This window comes from Seriola lalandi, unplaced genomic scaffold (assembly GCF_002814215.2).
Source record: "Seriola lalandi dorsalis isolate HSWRI2012SDOR001 ecotype SW California unplaced genomic scaffold, Sedor1 jcf7180002054795, whole genome shotgun sequence".
Lineage (NCBI taxonomy): Eukaryota > Metazoa > Chordata > Actinopteri > Carangiformes > Carangidae > Seriola > Seriola lalandi.
Window position 1 is genome coordinate 3,619,964 of NW_019525348.1, and position 22,705 is coordinate 3,642,668.

The following is a 22,705-nucleotide window of genomic DNA, read 5'->3' on the forward strand; positions in this document are numbered from 1 at the left end:
CAGCTCCATTGGCAAGTGATGATGTATTACTGAACAAATCATCATCTCTGTCCCCGCTTGAGCCAAACAGGAAGCTCAAGCATCTCTACATAGTTGAATCAGCGTTAAATTTCAACCACACACTTCTGCAGGGATTCAATTCTGTACATCAAGAAGCAATGGGAACGTTTGAATCCCTGCAGTAAGTTATTGATGGATCCCTCTAATACACGCTTTCAAAGAAATCATTATTGTTATATCTGCTTTCTCTTGTTCACATAAGATATCCCAGCAGCCGAATCCCTGTCGGGCATTCCTTTAAAGTTGGTCATCCTCCTTTCACTTCAACTGGAGAGCATCATTCTATTGACAGCTGAGACGCTGAAAAGTCCCACGTCTACTCAAAACAACATGGTGCAATATAGTACACGCACCGTGAAGTGAGAAGGGGAGGATCACCGTCAAACTGAATAGGTTCTCTGAGCTATCAAGACATCAAATACGCTCTTAGTGGGGCCTGATAGAACGATATCAGTACAAGCTGATGCAACACGCTGGGGAATTATGAAACTATGCTCAGCTTCCTCTGCTCAATGAAAATTTCATCAGAATGGGACGAGTCTGAACAGCTCTGGTGCGGCTCTCTGGTTGTGTCGTGGAGGCAGATTACACAACACAGCCACGGTGAACACAGTTCACTCAAATTACATGAAAGGGCAATTGTAGAGGAGATACTGGCGTGTGATTTTATGCATGTAGGGGTCAGTTCACATATAGTCCATCCTGCAATGATCCAGAGTGGAGAAAGAGAACAAGTGGGGTAAAATAGAAGTGAAACGAATAAGAAAGTTATAAAATCCCGAGCTTGCACTGTAGATTTAATCTTAGAGTCTCCCTTGAAAGTTAACAATATTAAGGATATGCTTTTCAAATATCTATCAAAAATATCACTGAGTCAGCATGAAAAGTTCATTTTGAGCATGAGACGCCATGACTCAAGGTATGCTGAAAGCTGTGGGCTGTACGTTAACGCTGCCTCTCGGAGAACGGGCGCCTGATAAATTATCAAACACATCTGCACGCTGCAAAAGTACAGCCTGCAAGTATTCCCAGCTCTTATACCCCACTACTGCTCAAAGTCGGGTCAGAAACCCTTGGGGTCCTAGATTTCCCATATCCCAACATTTTCATCTGGCACAGCACCATATTTTATTAAGAAAGACAGAATTTTAGTCCTCAAACTGTTACCCCATCACTTGAGAGTGCTCTTTTGTGCTCAATTAAAGCTAAAACTGACTTTCTTTTCAGATGTGGATTCCCATGCCAGACCTGCTGGTGCTGACGAGGCTGTGGCTTGCTCAGTGTCCCCGTTTCTCAGCGTTAAGATGTGCATACAGCTGCCATCTTTTGCCCTACAAAAACACCATACATTTTTAAGCAATCAAGTATGATCTCTGTCTTTCTCCCTCCCTCTCTCTCTAAAGGTGGACTGAGCTGCCGAAAATATAAATGTTTCATTTGCTTGCCCTCTCTTTGTCTCTCCTTTTAGGCATCCGGCTACAGCAGCCAGGTTTCTCAGACGGACTCCTGCAGGAAGTAGTCGGTGTAGTCAATGGGGATGTCAGACACACACATACACTTCTATTATGAATGGGGAATTTGGATTTGCATGTCGCTCCCAGGCATATCTGACCGTTTCTTTGTAAAAGAGCTTTGTCTTTTTCAGACGTTCTGTCCCACCTGCGAGGTGATGAGTCTGTTTTTAGACCTACAGACTCCAGCAGACGTTGACAGAGGGTAAGAGAATGACTACAGTGTGATAATGTGCCTATGATAATGTGTGTGGGGTAAACAAGCGATTTGGTTGGAGTATACTGACACATGTAAGAGGCCAGAATATTGTTTCAGAGCTGCTTGTTGCATGGTTGAGCACGGGAACTATTAACATGAAAACCAGGTAGCATGGTAGGCGACTTGCTCGCAGTGAATTGCGAGTGAGGAGCCAGTGATGCATCATGATAAAGCGGGACCCTCCGTAACTGAAAAATTAAGCCACCACGGAAGTGCCAAAACCGTAGTTCTTTGAATAACCACTTGAGGCTGGCTCCAAAAGCGAGTCAGACTTCATTGACTCTCATGCTAATATGCCCAACTTTTACAGGCAGGCGGGTTAGCTTAGTCCAAAGTGAAAGAGGCTACTTTACCCTCACTAACATCAGTTACTTAATATCTTGGCAGAAAATTCAATGTTTAAAAAACTATTCATACTAAATCAGCCTGGTGCCAGGTCCAACAGAGGCAGCTTCAGACTCAGCAGCCCCTGAATCCCCATCCCCAAATCCCTACCAATGAAGCAGCACTACTTCCAAATGAAGAAGGTGAGCAGCACTAAAGGAAGAAAAATGATTAAATCCTTTTCAATGATAAAGAGATCTCAATTATATAAGATAGCCCTTAGAACATTATTCATAGAGGTAATTGCATCTTGCATCAAATAGTGAATTCCACTGTATTCAACATGTCTGCACAGTGTTATATTCTCAGGGTTGGAGGGGGCGGTGGTGGTGGGGCCCGATGTGATTTCTTTTCATGGTGCCCAAAATCCCTGGCAGTGCCCCTGTTCCTGCATGACTATTTGTGGCACTTTTTGTGCCAACAAATGAATGCAGCACTATACATGTCTTCCTGGAAAGACCTCCTACCCCATTTTTAAAAGATATTCCATCGCCCCCTTGTTAAAAAGTGAAGTTGAAGCCCAAACTGAGGCAGGTCTGATGAGGAGTAAACTCAACTTCATGAGTAAAATCTGTACCTTTAATAAAATCTATGCAGTTCTGTGCGTCAGACTTTCTCCAAGGTTTTCATATAAACATTTTTAGTCGTTGGGCATATTAATACAATAGTATAGGCCTCCCATTAGATATTGCATTAAGCTAAAATAATTCATAATGTCACTTTGCCACAGATGTGCACTAACACAATATATCCATAGACGTATGAGTGGCAGTGTAAGTAGCATTTCCCGCGGAAAGTCGATGATTAGATAGGATTAGTGTTAAAGTCTGAACTGCAGCTCTGCTAAGGCTGCGGATTGCAGAGTATCAGAGAGGAGAACACCTTGCCCTGATCATCTGACGGCAGACGGCTCCTCCCCGCTCCCTCCAGTCTGCTATGCAAGGCAACGGCTAGGGCACAACTCTATCCGCGTTTCAATAGCCTACACCGGCTCGCCTGTGTGAGCCGGAGACGGAGTCGAGTTATCCACTTTGAATAATCAAGGACTCCGTTCCCCCATCTGGTGTCTGCTTTCAGATGAATCAGTGATGAGAGTGGCCAAGAGGAGAGACCGAAGCTTTTCTTCTATGTGGACCGGCGGTGCGCAGAAGTGCGCTCCATGCTTCAGCATCACCATCATCATCCTCCGCTCCTGAGATCAAATCAAACCCAAGAGGCGCGCTGAGATCCTCACCGAACCCCCCGCGCGAGGTAACCAGATTTTCCGTAAGGATTTCCTCTACTTTGTCTGTGTGAAATCCACCGCTCCGGAACAACGCGGCGGCGGCTCTCTCTCTCTCTTTCTCTCTCTCTAACACACACGCACATACACATACACATGTTTTTATGCAACACTTGAATCTCCAGCGTCTGACAAAAGGATATTTTATGCGTTTGAGTTCATGGGCGTTTAATTTATCAATTATTAAGCAACCGAGTAAATCCAGTATCGCCTTGCTGCAAGCTGAATCTCTGGCATTTTGAAACATGATCATTCATTCATGTGAAATGAGTGCCTTGCCTTTTCCCTGCAGTTCACATTTAAATCCTCTGTAATAGAGTATTGATCAAACTAATTAAAATGCTACATCCAATAAATTAGCTTTATAAGCTCCCTGGAGAAAAATCATTTGCAGATCCCATGGGCTGTGGCGTTTAAATTCAACTTCACATTAACATGTTAAGGCAATAAAAGTTTTGACTGAAATGCTCAAAGTTGAAAATAGATTCAAAGCTGAAACAGACATTCATAGAAGTTGTGCTCTCGGTGCTGAAGGCTGGTGGATGTGAACTGAAAGATGTCATAGTTTATCTTGATGTTAGCCTACAGTACGTGCTCAAGTCACAGGGCAGACTTAATCAGGCATGTGCAACTACAACTGCCACTGTCTTGGTTAAATGCAGCTTTGATGTAAGCCTTGTATTGTGTTTCCCTCTGCACCACGTCGTCTATATCTGGCATCAGACCTACCTAGTGAAACTCCAGTAGGATGCAAATTGCCACAGGCTGTGCAATTCACCTTTAATTATGAGCATGTGGGTGTTGGCCTATGTGAGCTGGTGCTTGAAGCTGCAGGATTTCTCAAAGGCATAAGCCGGTGTTTGACTGGAATAAGTTCTCTGATGAAATTCAAATGAAACATACTGTTTGTTTTTTTTTCCAGCAGCAGCCCCATGCTGTCCCATGGCTAAAAGTGGGCTTTAATTGGTGAGTGTTTTAAAAAGGTTCATGCTTTTGCTGTCTTTAGTCATAGGCAGCGCTTAGCAACCATGTTCCTGAATGCGGGGTGGGGGTGTTAATGTTCTCTCAGTTTCATTGTGTAAGTCGACTGCTCATTACTTTGAGGGATGCTGTGTAGTTACTCTAAAGGGTAATATGCACATGCACTCAGTGGCCTTTAGGATCGTACTGTAAATTTACCTGAGAAAATGTTCCTTCCTCCATTCACTTTGAATGCACAAGATATTAAAAATCTTAAAAATGAAAGATCTGCGCTGAATTAATTATAAGCAAAAAATCTGAGTACACTTTTAATCAAAGGGCGGATGTGTTAAAATCAGTAGAAATATAACACGTAATACAATTAATGCAAAAAAAAAAAATAAATAAATTGAAAGGCCGTTCTTGTAGTGAGAAATTAAATTGGTCAAAAGGTCAATATGAAAGAGGGGTTGCCCTCGTTATTTTCATACCCGACTAATCAACATGAATGGGGCCACTGTTCATCTGCAGCTGAACTGGGACAGATTTTTTTTTTTTTTCTTTTCTTCCACTTGTGTTTGAACCAAACGCATAAGTAAAGGTGAGGTTAGAGACAATAAATGTTTCTGAGTGCCGCTGTAAAGACAATGGTGGTTTGGGGAGGCGTTATGATTTCTAAATCCCCAAAGAAAACTCAAGGTGTCTCGGTGATGTATGACTGGACAAATATACAGGGTCAGCAGATGATACACCATAATGCGTGGAGAGTTTCATGTGGGAAGGACAGAAAAGAGGAGGAGGGAGTTGTCTGGGAGAGAAACTGTTTCTTGAGTACAATTTCCTGTTATTATGTTTTGTTTGATGGAGTTTATCCAGTTGGCTCCACAAGAGCAAAGAGGGGGGAGGAAGAGAACGACGACAAAACAAAAGTGCATTTTCTTTTTCTCAACTTTTTTTTTTTTTTTTTTTCCCATTCAGGAGCAATAGAAAATAACAAGAGAATGGAATTAATATTTGATGAACTTATGTTTGTTGAATTAGAGGATGAAAACTGTGGCATACGGGAATATTTGTTAAAAATGCAAATTAATTCCTGACTTTTTTTTCTCTTTTGTGATTGGGGGTTGTTGGTTGATTCTCTGCCTTATTAGGAGATAAAAGCGCTTTCATGAAAGAACCAGTGTTTTCTGCTGTACAATCTGCTCGATGCAATCTCAAGGGCTTAATTTCTGTATTAAAATCCAAGTAAAATTAAAATTCATGTTTGCTAAGAAATTAGATTATATATAGTTGGCACTTGTTTTTATTTGTGCATTTATTTGTTCAAAAAGAGGAAATGAAGAAAGGGTTTTTTTTTTTACACTTATTTTTACTCCAGTGATAGTAGCTACATTTTTGTTCCTCAAGTAGAGTCAATTTTTAGCTCCAACTCACACTGTCTGTGCTGTAGTGTGATTCGTGCAAAATCTGTGTGGGCACTCACTAAAAATAGTTTGTAATATAACTTTAATTCCAACAGCCACATAGGCAGGAAGCCAGCTGGCTTGTTGTTGTTGTTAGCTGTTGCGTAGTACCACCTGTGATTTGAGAGTGCTGATGAGTGCGATGCTCCATGATTCCACCTGTTGGCACTGAGGTCAGAGGACTCCTCATTGCTGGTAGTTCTGACACTATGTAGGCTTTTTGAAAAAGGGGGAAAAGCATCTCATATTAAGGATGAAGTAACAGTTTGTCAAATTCACTGAATATCTCCTCTCGGTCGTCTAGCTGTCCGTTCTGTGTGCTGGGGACAAAAAAAAAAAAAAAAAAATGCTGTTCCCACACATCCCTGGGAGATGGAGGAAAGGGGGCAGTGGGAGTGAGAGAGGATAAATCTGGCATCTGCCAATTTAAGGATTACCAGAGGAAGGAGAAGGAGCAGTTTCCACTTCTGTTGCTGCCAATCTGTATGGAGTTTTACCAGTGGTGGTGTCACCGCGTTGTGTACGCCACAACATAATCGCAGTGTTAAGATGGACAGAAGGGTGAGGAACAGTGAGAGGAAAAGGTCAGAACAAAAACACAAATGGCAAAAAGTGCTTTGATTAGGTAAGAATGGAAAGTCACATTACCATCAGCGAGACTCTCCAACAGTGAAGACTGCACAGTCAGACTAGGAAAGAAATCCCACCCTGGACGTACCCACTGGGACCAACCCAAACCCCAAATGACAGGTACATGGAGGGGCCTTTAAAGAAACTGATGGGGCTGGTAAAAGACTGCTGTGCTGGCTATGGCGACCTCATCCTTTCTGTATGTTAGCTTTGCAGCACCAACTGTAGCAACAGTTTGCTCTTTCGCTTGTTGCACATCCTGGTATTTGTCCTAACAAAGTGTGAAGGATTGTATAGCCAAACACAGGTTTGCTAGCACAGTAGATTTATTTGGTTGGATGCATAATTTTAAAGAGGTTACTCTGTCAGCTAATGTTACCTTCCTTGTTAGCTTAGCTACAAACCCTCTCTTCTGCCACTGTGGTTTCGTAAAAATGGTCTAAACAACTAACTCTCCATTGTGTTTTGGATGTTTGTGTACACGTCAGTTGTTTGATAAGGTTTTACATTATAAACTATGTTAAGTTTGTTGGATTCAGCTATTGTGTCGTTGCCTTGGCAGTGTGTGTCGAATTTGGAGGGCGGGGCTTCTGAGCGAGCATTGAAGGGAGGGGTGTGGCCTATTTGCTTTGTTGTTGAGTTCACGTATAAACAGTATTTCTCCAGCATCGCTTACTCCCCTTTAATGTTTGTAGGCTGTACAAGGCTATAAAGTGCTTCACTTGGTAGTGCACCACAGTGACTGTGCCTATCCTTGCAATGCTGGCTGCCAAATGTCAGTCAGACACTGCCATGGAAACACTCCCCCAGAGGCTTAGACACTGCTTCCACAAAAAATTTACAATTTCTTTAGATGGTAAATTAGGCACAAAAGCTGCAGTATCATTATAGTTTAAATTTTCTCAGATTTCAGTCTAACTAGTAGTAAATATTCTCCTATTAGAACTAAGCAGGACTGGTGACAATGGGACAGTGTGAAGGAGTGGCTTCCTTTTGTTTCTATGGTGACCAAGTTCACGAGGACCAGGTATCATTATTACCCCTACACTTAGTCAAATAGTAATTGTCAGCTGTCATGTGCCTGATGAGTGACTTTGATCCGAGCTAATGATGGTTCTGTTCATCTCAGCGCAGCAGGACTTATTCATTATGCTCTCGGCCTGAGCAGAATATGTGCATGATTCAAAATGGAGCCGTTTGACCTAGCGGATTCTCAGTCCTGCTGGCTTCTTGATTTTGGATATTTACATGGCTATGATTAGGTCAGCCGAGTACAATCACTCATCCTGCATTGTGATGGTAATGTCATACAGAGGCTGATTTTTTTGTGTGTGCCTGTAGAGTTGGCTAGATCCCCTGTCTGGCTCCCCCATGGACTGATTACTGATCAGACTAGCATTTCATATCAGCCTTGTGGGGGGAAATTAGAGGATTAGCAACAACTTCATGCTTATTCCCTACGTATCTCTCAGGCTCCCAAATCCTGTGGAAGCCATTGTTATTTTAAGTAGCTTGGCAATTGAGCGTGGAAGCAAACTCTAATTCTCCCAAGTCTATGGAGATGCGGAGCTGCAGAAAGGGAGTGTTTTGGATCTACCTCCCTTGCTATTCATACTCTTTCATGGTGTGAAAGTGAGCAACTGAGGGCCGTGAAGCCAGCTGCCAGGACCTCTTCACTCCAATCCTTGGTTCATACATAATAGATAAGTCACTGTAACTTACAGTACAGGGGCATAACTAGGCTAATGCCCAGATTTGCATATTTGTGCCGAATTCCATAATTCATGAGTGTGCAGCAGGCAGCGTTGCAAAGAGCCACCTTGGTCCATATGCTGTGCGCCATATCTCAAGAGGTTGCATCCTACCATGTGCATCAACAGCATAGTATTAAAGAGGCAGCGGCGAAAACTGTCACTGCCAGGGACTTGGGAGCTGCGTCTTCATCATCAAAAGCCTCAGAGCCTGAACTCAGCCTTTGGGAAAGCCTTATTAAAGGCATGTAGAATCTGATGACAGAATCAGACAACAGGCTTTTTCCTGCTTAATTTACTGCCATTCTGAAATAATAGGACAGGGTAGGAGTGTGTGAACGAGGAGTGAGTGGAGGGCAGTGACACCTTCTAGTGAGCACATTTCACGGGCCACTTTTTCATCAAGAGGTTCAAGAAAGCCTGACGCCGCCATCATCGCCAAGTGTTATGAAGTAGATTTATCATTCCACTTGATGACGGGATAAGTTATTTATTCATTACCTTTGTTCTCTGCCTGTCTCAGATGAGGCAGCCACATCCCTCATTATTGGTGACTGTGTGTCATACATCCTTTTTTATTTATTTATTTTCATTTCACACCCATGTCTTGTCGTATTTGTCAGATAAATAGTATCTGCTGCTTCGGAGAGATCACGACCCCGTCATGTGGAGTGAGGTTTGTTTTGATTCAGATGCCTCTGCGCCGCCATATGTATCAATTTATTTTGTGTGGGTGTGTGCGGTTTTGTGAGGCTGAGGAAAGGAAAGTAACAGATAGTGATATGAGATTTCTGTTTGTGAAATATGTTGCTCATCTGTCTTCTGGCCTGAATATTTAAGTATCATTTTAGTGAAATGAGGCCAGATCACTCGTTGTTTTAAAGGAGCAAATATTTGTCTGTTGTTTGGAGAAGAACCACAGGTTGTGTAATGTGGTAACTGAAGCCATTTTCCTCTCTTGCCTGCTTTTCCTCTCTAAACACCAGTGGTAGTAATTTTACAGGAACAGATGAATACTCATGAGAACAAAATGTCAAGCGTTGGTCGGTTCTCCTGGCTCGCGGCCTTGCCACCACCAGAAGCAACATTTGACATTTGTTCTAAAGGCGAAGATCTGGGTTTGTCTAAATATGAAATTTGATCTCTAGAGACATTGATTCGAGTTTATTGTGGGAAGGTCAGGCAGCTAAAAAAGTCAGCACAGACAATCTGTGCTTTGATTTCCAAGTTAAGCGCACAGGAGATGAGAATAATGACCTCACAGTGTCCTTCAGTTCAAACCTTTTAGCCCTTGTTAAGCTTTCAACAGAGCTGAACTGGTGTTGAAGTAGAAAAACGATTATAAAAATGTCCAACAGGTATTTTACAAGCAGATATAGTGTTTACACTAAATATTTAACAAAGACTTGTGTTATTCTCCAGAGAAAGCTTTCTCGTCAGATGTCTCATGCTGACTGACAAAGGGTTTAGCAGGCTGTGCAGGGCCAGGCTGGAGGTAGCTATGGGAAGGGATGGGCTCTTTTTTTTTTTTTGTTCAGCTAATGGAAAAAGCACAGAAAATACCAATACTGTTTCAACTTCTGACTGGGTTACAGCCTGCACACTGCCTACCCCCTCGTCTTGTCGTGTTCAGGCACAAACACACAGAGACCTACAATAGACTGGTGCTGAGGGGGGAATGCAACGCCAGAATTAGCCTGGCTTTATCGTCGTAAGGCATTAAATAAACACTGTGAGGCAGTATATAAGCTCCATTTGGCATTGACTAAACGCAGTTGGGATTTCTATAAGCACATTCTTGTGTCAACATGTATTTGGCTCTGTTTTGTAATGGGTAAAGCCTCCACCCTTTGTGACGATGGTTACTGGTTTGATGTCCACAATGTGACAGGAAGATGAGCAGCACATTTTCTTTCAACCCTTTTCAGGAGTTGAAACTGAACTCTTGACAGTGGGAGTTAAACACTAATCCCATGTAGAGTAAATTACAACTCACACCTTGATAGTGTTAACAGACAAAACAACAAAAAAATTACTGTATGTTTAATTTAACAATTATGGAGTTAATATTTCAAAACAGTTAAAAGGTTTTGGGTGAAAACGACTACAAAAACACCATGTTCATTACCACAAATATTCTACTTTCATCTAACTAATTTATAGTCCAAAACTCTTTGTATTTATATTTAAAAAGCTTAACAGCTGGGAAATTGTGTGGTCAAATGAAAAGAGAAATAAATAATGAAGAAGTTAATTAAAAAGATTAAATAAAAAAAGAAGTAATTTAGATATTTCAACAAAGAGGAATTTTGTGATGTTGGCTCATGGGAAATCAATAATAAATACTGTACTTTAGACATGGATGACATTTGTTTGAATGGGAAGGGAAATAGGAGAAGTATGTTGTGAATGGATGGATGTATGGATAGATACCTATCTACCTATCCAAGGGGCTACCATTCTACTCTGTCTCTTGGCTACCTACGGCTAAAGTTTCCCATCTATTGTTTCCACCAGCCCACCCTGACATAGCAGCTAACACCTGCCCTGGTGCAGGGAGCTGTCCATGGTGCTGAAGTAGACAATTTGTCTTTTTGGAGGGAGAATGCCCAGATGAGCACCTTTCTTTTTACCACCTCAAAGGGGAATACCTCTCATCTGAAACTTGAAATTGAACTTACAAAGAGGATATTGCTGCTTCTCACTAATTTCCTGCAGTCTGGTGTCACCTTACTGCAAGAGAATAAAGGTGGTGAATCTTTACACCCTCTGCCATTTCCTGAAACTCTGAACTTGAAGGAACAGTGGCCCCTCTAGATTTCAGCAAAGTTAGACAAAGGGTGAACAGAAACACAGCAGAATGTAACGCAATTTCAACTAAAATCCTGTCATAAGCACCATCCTCCATTCGTAGAAACTGAGTCCATGTCAAAGAGGTTTAAACTGAAGTTAAAACTTGGCTGAATTGACAGATCAATCAACAATGAAGGTCTTTGATAGTATGCAATGCAAAACTAAAATCTAGATATTGAAAGGTGTGTTGTGTATAAATGTTATGTACTCTGATAATCGACTTAAGAGAATATGATTGACACAACATTCTCTGCTTCCAGCGTCTCAAATCTTATAATTTACTACTTTTCATTGTCATCAGAATCAGAATACTTTATTGATCCCCAAATAATAATGTTAGAATGATAATCTGAAATTAGGTTAGGTTGCAGTTACTCCCTAAAGAATGGAAATCTAACAGCGAATAGTAGAGAATAATAGGTAAGATTATAAAGATAAAGATGAAATATAATATACGATGATATATACATAAAAAATAGAAATATGTTTTTTTTTTTTTTTTTAAAAAGCAATTTGGGGTCTGGAAAATTGTGACAGGAACTGACATTTAAAGACTTAATGAATAAATGATTATTTGATAAAATAACCAGTAGATTAATTAACCGTAGCCTTAATATATTGCAGTGCTACTAAATGGCAAGAGCATCATCTCCACTGGGGGTGGGTGGGACTTCTCCCTCAATTCTGTTGTTTCAGTTTTTTTTTTTTTTTACTAAAGTCTCTCTAAACATTGTCCTCTCTCTGTTCAGCCACCACAGTGTGGACGATGTCGATCAATTCAATTATTACCATATGCTGCAATGAGCTTAACAAGCAGGAGAGAGTGGAGCTGTCAGTGCTTCCCTGGGTTTTGGCTCCCAGGCTGAGCACAGGCTGCCCTAACTTGTTGGTGGAGGTTGTTAGGGGCTGTATGTGTTACTGACACCAGACCTGGGGGAAATCTGGACTGGCAGCAGGCGGCACACCGGCTGGGGAGTACTGGGTAGCCAATATACAATGTGGATTGACAAAGAGAGAGGGCCAAAGTTATCATCTTACCCAGGCCAGACCTTGTTTATTTCTGAATGATATTTAGAGTTACACTATTTCAAAGTTCAGAGTGAGTGCAAATGATATTAAAACTGAAATATTACACAAATTAAATAAATGATTGTGTAACCAGATCTACAATGAGCTACATAAAACATTCTCCCCAAAGTAAAATAAGTGCACATGAATTCAAAATAATTTAACAAATGTTGATACTTTTTCAAAACAGGTACAAAAAAAACCCGATAACAATCCAGAGTAACAAAGCCAGGTGTGCTAATGTGCTAATTCTTACTGTCATTGATATATTAGCACCTACAATCAGACTTACACTCATCCAACACCAGCAGAACATAATGTTTAATAATAATAATGATAATAATAATGATAACAATAATAATAATCTTTATCGTCAGATGTTGAAATTTGCCTTTGGCTTCACAGGCTGGTTAAAAACACAGCATTGTATCTCACAAATAATAAATACAGCAATAAATCAGCCCAACATGCACAGTGCAGATGACAGTAACAGACATGATTCCAGTGTGTGAGTTCAACAAAGTTATTTCATTTGGTATAAAGGACTTTCTGGAAATGTTCTTGGTTGCGTCTTCCCGAGGGCAGTTTTGTGAATTCTTTAAAAAGGGGATGAAAAAGATCAGACACAATTTGTAAGACACAATTTGTCGACCTTTCTTTTACACTTGCCCTCTATGGTGGCCGTCAACATGGCAGTGAGCAACTGGGAACCAGCTTCAATATGGGATTTCTCTTTACCAGTTATTTGCTACTGTCTGGCTAACACACTAACAATATTAACAAAACCTTAAACCGTGCTGCTGACTTTCCTGTAAACAACTACCGTTGGCATGACGACGCTTGCTCGCTTTTTTGGTATGCTATTTGTTCTGAGCTTGTAGTCTGTTCTGCGTTGATGCCTGTAGCCAGAGCTTGTCCCAGCCCTCATCTATGACATCACACCAAAATACAACTACACAAAGATTAAAGAGAGAGAAATAGAAAAGTGTTTGTGACAGTGTCTTTGTATCATTTCTGGGGATTTAAAGATATAATCAGCATGGATCTACCATCTCACTAAATAGCTGAATAGTTTTAAAGCTTATTTAGATACTGGAAATATTGAGATGAACTTTTTAATTTAGCTATGTCCTTTTCCAGATTTGTTTATTTTTCCATTTCAGTTGATAGCATGTTTGTGTACTGATGCTAATCTTGTAATTACATCATTTGTTGTTTCCACAAATCTGCTATGTATGTGTGCAGCAGATGTTCAACATGTTTTTCGTTTATCAAGTTTATTGTTTGATCATTTAATAAGTATAAGCAGTGATAATTTGGGCATAAGAGGATAATGATGATTATTTGTTTTTTTTGCTGATAGTTTTTTATCATTTAGGCAAAAAAAAAAACCCAAGAGTGTCATTATATTATAAATGGGATTCAAGCAAATGACAGTAAATAATACAGAGACTGAAATGATTTGGAAATAATTTGTGTTCAAAAAGCTTGATTTTTCTCTTTGTTATTCAGTACGTTAAAGTGAGAGGAGATGATTCATTTCAAATGCATCCTGTCCAAATCTGTATTTTTCCATATTGATGTATTATTATAAATTAACCCACTTACTAGTCTGCATTTTACTTTCAGGTGAATATTTCATGACATGCATGCAAAATATATGCTCAATTAACTGTATGGGTATGAATATTCCATCATTGGGGTGTGGAGCTTTGTGGCACATTTATACATATTAAAGTGTCACTCTGGGAGCAGACAAATACAGCATTTATCATACACATCCATACCAAGTTCTTACACGGGTTTGAGTTGTGTTAACACAGATTTTCCAGTGAATTTTTCACAAATTTTCTTCATGTGTTGATCAGATCTTTTAGTTGGTTTGAAGCGTGAATGTGTGATTAAAAAAAAAAAAAAAAACTGTCCCAGTTGTAACAGGATAACTCGGGGCTAGCTCAGCCCCAATAAAAAATCGGAACAGAAATTGACTGTCACCTTTACAATGAGTTTTCATCACACCGCTTCCTTTTTACATCACACCCCCTTAATAAACTGCAATAGGATTTCAAGTTGTGGGCCATGATCTGCTCCAGATGTCTGGGACACAGTAGGTATTAGGTATGGCATTTGATGTCAGCTTCCAAGGTTTCAAAGAATAATATACCATCCTCATTTCATCACTGCATGCGAAAGTACAAAGGCGGTGATTTTGGCTATTGTTCGCGATAGCACTGGAGGTGAGCTCAGGTTTTCTGGTTTATAGCCTTGAAAGGAATTTGATGAGTGAGAGTAAAAGGTTGAATATTCTCATATGAAATACACTCAGAGCAGAAAAACATGTAAATTAATGATTTAGTTGATTGACAAAAAATTAATTAGCAGCAAATTTAATTAGCTGATTAATCATTGAAGTGGTTTTAAGCAAAAATACCAAAAGTTCCCGGGTTCCTGCTGATTGGACAAAACAAGGACATTTAATTCAATCATTATATTATATTATATTATATCCAGGTAAATTGTAGTAAAACTGCTGCTCCACCAGTTGCTGTTCCTGATTGATAATATTGCTTTTTTGTTTTTGTGTCAAATGCAAGAAATCTGTTGTTATTCCCACTGTGCTCTCTGAACCACTGGTGAGGGCTGAACAATTAATCCTAATATTTTTGTAATTAGGGCAATATCCAAATCGTAGGAGCTACAATTTGTTTTTGATACAGGTAAAATGTGTCACAACAGACCATAAATAAAGGATTGTGGTGCTACAGAGATGCCATATAATATTCTCCAGATGTAAGGGAACATGCTTATTTGGTACCAGCCTGAGCAAAAATCACATCATCATCATCATTTTTTTTCCTCAGTGAAAATAAAATGCAAATTCCAACTGAAATCGCGACTCATCACAATTGCAATATCTGCCAAAATAATCCTAATATGATTTTCTTTTTTTTTGCACATCGTTCAGACCTACCACTGCTATGCTTTGAGGTGTCTTTGAGTTTTTGTCACTGAACTGTGTTCTGCTCAGAGACGTCTGTGCAGCTGTATCTGTGCATTGAGGATTTCCAGATCAACAGATGCAGTCGCACTGGCCTGTGATTTAATGCAAGGAGCCCTCCACATGGGAAAACTCATTGCCCAGCAAATTAAACCATTACCTCCCCAGTTGGAGTTAAATATGGAGAAATGACTCATTTAATGTCTGATTACTCCCTAATACAGCCATCTAAACAATGGCAGCCACTCACTCCCCACCAGTAAATCCTGCTTCTTTGCGAGATAAGAGTGGCGGTAGCTTGTCAGGGTCACAGTGAAGTTTTATTAAAAGATGCACGCTAAGAACGCAAAAGAAGTCATCTGTTTGGATTCATTATGAGATGGCTCTCTAGTCTGAAGATTCGTCTTCATTATCTAGCCAAGCACCAGGCAGATAACACTGCCTCATTTGCTTTCAGAGCCTCAATTTTCCCTGAACGATAATGCCGCCTCTCCTTTTGTGTGGCTGTGGTAAAGACAAGCAAGCCATTTTCAATATGCATGCAGGATTACAAAGGTTAATCATCAATTTAAAGCTAATCTTTGTTAAATACCAATAGAAGCATGCTGTGTGCTCGAGACAGATATAATCAGGCAAACCCCAAAACAATCCTCTATCTAAATGAAGTGAAAGATGGTTAATCTAGGCTTTACAGCAGGGGTTGATGAGCGAGGAAGAGAGAGGATTGCATCACACTTCTCCACTGATGTTCCATTGTTTCACCGTTTGCTAAATTTAGTTGGACTAACCTCAGAAACTGCACCACTTCTTGCTGTGTTTTTTAAGCAAAATTAGGATGAGCCAGTCTCCGAGCCCTCGCTCCGGCTTTGAGGAGTCCACTGGAGAAAATGTAACCCATGTATCCAGCCTTGCTTCATTGTTGCTATGGAGTTGAGATAATTATGGAGTTTTAAAATTATGCAATCAAGGATGAGATCCCCTCTCCCCCTGTCTGGGAAAAAAAAGTGTAATTAATTTTCTCCTTCCTTTCTTTTTTTTCTCTGTGAATATGCAGGCGACTGGGAACACAGGATTCACACAGGAAATTAAAATTTGAGCTATAGTTCCCACCCTGTTCATATTTGTCAAAGGTGGCACTTCATGATATCAGAACACAATGTGACAAGATTTCTAATGCTAAAAGAATATCACACACGCTGGACTGTAGCTTCCAAACATGTTTTAATTAGAATGAAACAGGCGACATGTCTGTCTGTCTCTATCAGGCCAAAGGCCAGAAGGACAAAGAGCAAGGTTTTCTGTACATGGACACCAGATTGATTACATCATGCTCAATCAATTCATGATATGACTCAATATATAATCAAGATAAAATACATTATCAGTACCTTAAAGGATCACAAAAATAGTCCAAAAAAATATCCCAATAATATGTTATAAAAATATATGTACAGCTGAACAAGCAGGGGCGGACAAAGTATACACCTCAATTACTTGAGTCACGTATAAACACTCCTGGTAAAATATTACTCCAGTTCAAGTGAAAGTTGTTTTGTCAAATGTTTACTTTAAGCCTACATTTTTTTTTTTTTTTTTTATGTCAACACATTGTTGTATTGTTCCACAGTGTATTTACAGAACTGAATGACTCTGCAACAATCTACTGAATGACTGACTGACTGTGGAATAACAAGCCAGTGGAGCGTGTTACAGTGTCGATAGAAATGGCCATAGAAACACAGTTGACTCAACAAAAGGACGGCCAACTACTGCGATGGTGAGCACAGCAAACATTTAAAATGAAAAGATTCTTTCTTGATTTCTAAAATTTCTAAAACATGGACTTAAGACGAATGGTCTCTGGTGAAGAGTCTTCTGTCTCATCTTTACCTAACGTAGCCCTCGTCACACTGCCCAGTCAAACATGACTGACAGTGGAGGAGTTGGCTGCAATTGGTTTTTCTCCTGTGACGAACACAGTGTATGGTCTGTTGCATTTTCAAAATAAAAGAAATTTCATTCAAGAGAGTAAAAGCTCTGCTTCAAAGTAACGAGTACTTCAAAGAAATGTAGTGGAGTCAAAAGTATAATTGTATTTTAAGAGTAGTGGAGTAAAAGTAAAACTCCATTATACTCCAGTGAAATACAGATACTTGAAAATGAAAGTATTCAAGTAAATGTACCTTGTTACTGTCCACCCCTAATAACAAGACTGGATAGGCTATAATTTGATAGACTAAATTTAAAAGGCAAAGTTTTTGTAGACAGAATTCAAAGAGAAATTTAAATGAAGTAAAAAAATTCATTATACTCATCCTCTAACGTTTTGTCCTTCTGACTCATTGGTTTTCAAAAGTGCAGAAAATCAAAGTTTTCTATTATATTTTGTCGTACTTTTTGACTAACAAGATAAGCCCAGGAACACTAAACATTGCATTTCCTATTACCCTAAGCCATTTAAGTCTCTTGGGCAGGAATTTACAATAATGGGAAATAGAATCAGCTCACCTTAATGGCTGAGGCTGTGATTCCATTGACAAGGTAGACTCCTTTAATAAAGATAAGCCCCCAAGAAAATCAATAACCTGAACTAATTTCTAAAGGACTCAGACTTGTCTAGACAAACAGCATTCACACCTATAACCAAACAAGCCTCACAAGGCCCCTTTTTTCAATGATATTGCTTCTGAGAACACAAGGCGGTTTCCTGATCTTTCGCTCCTAGACACGGCAACAAAGCACGCCAACCAGCAATCCTGCAGATGCCCTTTCTCTGATTCTTTTTATTCCCCCATTAGGTCCTCCGATGCTGGGTCCACAAACCTCTCTAATTAAGAATTCGTCTTCAGCAAATTCCCCCATAATAACGGCCCTCGCTGCAGAACGTGGGGTGATAAAAGGAGTTATTGGGCCTGCGACCTCCTTTGCCTCTTATCTCCCATAAACACTTCAGTAGGTTTTGCAGGACCATGGAGGCGGTGGAACGAGCAATAAGCCAAAGGGGAATAGAGTGGGGGGGGGACTCGATGACTTATTCATGAGGAGCATTGCAACAAGAGGGCACTGATGAAATTGACAGTGAGAAGTCCTCATACTATAAGTTGTTATGTAGTTCTGATAAGACTTGTCTCATACTTGAAGTTGATTAATCTTTGGCCTGGGCTTCATTTCAGTATGCAGCATGGTGATTTTAAAAGGATAAAATACAGAGTGCTTGTGCTTTTTTTTTTTTTTTTTGGTGGGGAGAAATAAAAAAAATTATATTAAATATTCATAAGCTGTACCAGGGCTCTAACATTAGCTTGTGGGTTTACCATCACACCAGCAGAGACAAGGCTCTGCTCTGCTATGAAAGTCACCCTGCTGAAATGACACGATGTTTTATTCCTTCTATCTTCTTAACCTGATTCTGTCACATACCCAGAGCTTGCACTTGCAGGGATATTGTCATTAAATCGCAGACAGGTCTTTTCAGCCATTTAAATGAGTTTGAATTCTCCACATGTACCTCACTTAACGGCTCTGTTTTCCTTTTCACACGTATTAAATTCAGTTAAAGCCACGAGTGATTCTCTTTCTTTTTTTTCTTTTTTTTTAACCCACACCTCATCTCAGTTTGTGCATGCTCTAGTGATTTGAACTGATGGCAAATCCCACCTCGCTATGCAGGCTGAACACAAGAAGTATATGGTGGGATTGCATTCAAACTGAGAACAAGAGGAAAAAGCATAAAGTAACAGAGAGTGCCAATACTTGTGGTTAGCCTTCCTTGAAAATGTCTGCGAATAGAGCCGTGCTGCAAGTTCAGCTTAAAAAACAGATGTGAACCTCAGCTGGCACCAGAGTTTTCATCTCCTGTCAGGCAAGAGTGGAAAATTTAGCAGCGAAGGTACGGCCGACCAGCAGCGGTGCTACTTATAAGCAGTGGTGTGGAGCAGCGCGAAGGCAGATGAAGTAAACAATGTAATGATAGAGTTTAGGAACAGCCACGTGGAGCGATGATGGTTCACACGTCTCTGCCCAGGAAGACCTCTGAAGAACTCCCCGCCAGAGAGGCAGAGAGTCAGCACCAAGAAATGGAGCTGGAGATTGTTATTATAGATAAACACTTCCCCGTACAATCTACTTTGCCCTGCAAGTGGGAAATTACAAGGATGTTGCTCAAAGTTGAGCTCAGAGGCGACTGATTTTATTTGGCTCCAAGGTGCCAGTTTCACCAGCTGCGCTCAGCAAATGATGCTGAGCGCAGCTGGTGACAGTCATTTTGAGAATATATAGAACACACTTATATATTTGAAGAGCGTGAGCAATTTTGATAATTCTCAGTTTGTTTAATTAAGCAAAGAGAGAGAGGATGGAGAAAGAAAGAAAACAAAAGAAAAGAAGAATGTGCTCAGATGTGAGGATTTGCTGTTTTTGTGTCTCATTACACTTTAAAGGGAGTATCTTTGAATTGGTTTGGACTGGTTTGAATGGTCGGGCTCTCAGACTTTGTGATTTTCGTTTTTAGTTCAGTTTCAGCAACTTCAGTAACCCCCCCCCTCCCTTCTCTTATATCTACATGCTTTATAAATAATTCAACACAGGAAAAAAAAAAAAAGATCAATATCAATTTGGGAAGTATAAATTGAAAAAACAAAACGATTCTCAAAATACAAAAAATTGCCATTATGTATATGTATATCTACAAAGAGGTAAGATGAAATGGGAAGACAATGATACATGTACTGTGTATGATTCAGATCATGCAGATCCTGCACTGTGTTAGTGTGAGCTGTAGCTGTTACTTACTGGGTTGATTTACTAAAAATGTATTTACAGTGTTTATACAATTAAACATTTAAATATTTATGTTTGCACAATCATTATGTACATATTTACAAGTTTAGATATATTTCCTTCGCATCTTTAAAAACAGTTGTAGTAATCTCCTGAATCCATCTTTGTAGTTTTCTTCTCTTATTTCTTCTCCTTCTTTTTTTGGGCACCTTAAACACCTCTCCCCCCAAAATATTGGTAATTTAGGGCATGACCAGAATTTGAGGGTACGGTTACCAGTGTTCGTACCACAGTTTCTCCAACATCTATTTGGAAAGTATTTGACAGATGAATAATGGAAATTGTAAGTTGCAGCCCTATATGCTTGATAAGTCTTTTTCCTAATGACTGGAATATTTTAAAATAAAAATAAAAGTTTGCAAGGATCATGATTTTTTCTTTTTTTTTTCATAGATGTACTGTGCCACGTTTTAAACATCTTATATCAGCCTCTTTAGTACAAAACCCCCCTTTGTTTTGACATCTACACTAAAGTCTAACTATGGAGGAGATCGACTTGATTTGTCTCAGACCGCTGAAGCCTCATATTAGCTTCAGATAAGCACATTAGTTTGAGATATCTTAATGCAAAAAGACCTTTTTCAGTGCACATATGAGCACCTGAGTATTTTTCAGAGACTTGAAAAACTGTGAACGTCTCCTTTAATTAAATGTTGTGGATATATATGAAAGAATGACTTGGCAAGTTTTCCCGACCCCTGCATCAATAAAATGCCTAAAGCCGCCTCAGCCCACAGCGATCCCTCTGATCCTGTTACAATCAATGACCGGCATGTGGAGCGACAACTTGAATTACTTATGCAGATGAGGTGGACTGATGCGGTGAAAGTTCAGGTTCAAGGTCTTTCTCTGCGTGGCTCTGTCAGTGTCACTCTTTCCTATTTCTGACCCGCATGTCGAACAGTCACGCTTCACAGACTTGTCATTCACACGCACTGCGCAAGCGAATAAAGCTAATCCAGGCTGTGCGTTAATGTGACGGTCAAGTCGTGCACGCCGGGGGGTCAGCTGATGGCTGCTCCCAGACTTGAATCGGATTGTTCTGATTGTCAGTAAGAAACTAGAGGCACTAGATTGTTTAGTCGCAGGTTGCTGGACAGCACTTCTACCTCAGCTTTGTTTCTGCTCCTTTTATATTCAGAGTGGCTCCATAGTGTTCTCCCTCTTTATTTACTCTGGTGAATGCTGCAGGGGAGCACCACAACCAGCACTGACACATCTAACTGTATAATGCTTCGACTTGTGATGCGAGCAAACACAGGACGCCCCTGTGGGAAACAGTTTTTAAGCTGAATCCATTATTATCAGCTCACTAACTGCAGCCCCGGTGTTGAATCACTTCAGTGCTTGGCAGCCAAACGGCACATCACAGAAGGTCCAAATACTAAACCTCGGGTTCTGCTGTGCTGAATACATATTTGTGATGGCGGGAAAACGCTGGCAGATCTGCGGCGTGCGCCTTCCAATGGGATGCTGTTGTGCCAGAGCGAGCAAGGTTTTCCAAGTTATGTAGAACTGCACACACCAGCTGTAGTTTGTGGAAATAAGCACAAGATCTACGCTGACCTCCTTGAAGAAAATACCATGCCCCCGGTGTACGCATACCTTAGTTAATATGTATTATTGCTTTGCCCTGGGGTGCATTTTGCACAGTCCATTACTCAAGACTAGGCTAAGGTGGAATTACTCTCATTGTGTTACTTAATGTTGTGGATGAGCTGTGAGATTGATGGTATTTAATAAACAACACTACAAGATCATAAAAGTCTCGCATTTTTCTGCACTTTGCTCATCAGAGCTCTGATATCTTTGTCAGCACCCAACAGGCCCTCACATAGATTTTTTTTTTTCTCATTAAACTATTCATCAGATTGGCCTCATCAAAGATTAAGAGTATCCTCACAGTTCATTACAACATGCCCTGCTTTTTATTTGATGAAGTAATTCATCCATAATGTATGTGTATATTGCAGTTTGCAGGATGCCTGCGAGACTGGAGAACAGCATCGGCTTTTCCAAAGGCTCAGACCCAAGAAGAGAGAATAAAGTTGGTGCATTTGTTTTGATTAAGTCGGCATTTCAGAGAGTTCCCTCTGCGATGAACTGTAGAGCAATTACTTTACACGGAGAAGATCAAAATCATCGCGGGAGCTAGGAAAGGTTTGATGGGAAAAGCATGATAAGGATTACATGAACATTAAATTGGCTGAGAAGAATTAGCTTTATCTCGGTGTTGGTGATGTGGAGGCTGTAGCAGTGGGGGGATGTTGACGCTGTGGAAAGCAAAGGTGCTTTATCAGAAGTGGCAGGCTGAATGAGGATCATCAGGCTACTCTCTGATTGAATTCCTTCTCATAGTCTGTTGTTGTTTCTGACTGACCGAGGGACACTTCCCTGAGTGAGTCAGCGTCCCTGGGATTGGTTGCCTCCACTCATCCAAGGGTGATGAGCGAGTCAGCCAATTTTATCTGCGAAAATGCCTCCTGGGAGTCACGACAATGTCAGTTGATGCTTGAAATAAATCTCGGAGCATTGACAAATGTCAAAGCTAAACTGGAGGAAGCCCGGGCCAGGGAATTCAGCGAGGTAACAGAGGCTGCTAAGGGGACGCTGTGTCAGTTGAACTATGGTGTGTTAAGGCTGGGTA

General features: G+C 40.4%; 1 protein-coding gene across 2 annotated transcripts in view; it reads left to right on the plus strand.

The window, feature by feature from the left end:
• Window positions 1–3,136: 3,136 nt before the first annotated feature.
• The window catches only part of hs3st1l1 (heparan sulfate (glucosamine) 3-O-sulfotransferase 1-like1), a 29,089-nt gene continuing 9,520 nt past the window's right edge, over window positions 3,137–22,705 (plus strand). Inside the window, exon 1 of one of the 2 annotated variants that reach the window (XM_023425759.2) lies at window positions 3,137–3,480. The gene's annotated coding sequence lies outside the window, so the exon portion shown is untranslated. The remainder of the gene's footprint in view (window positions 3,481–22,705) is intronic. The other variant, XM_023425758.2, reaches the window with a different exon arrangement.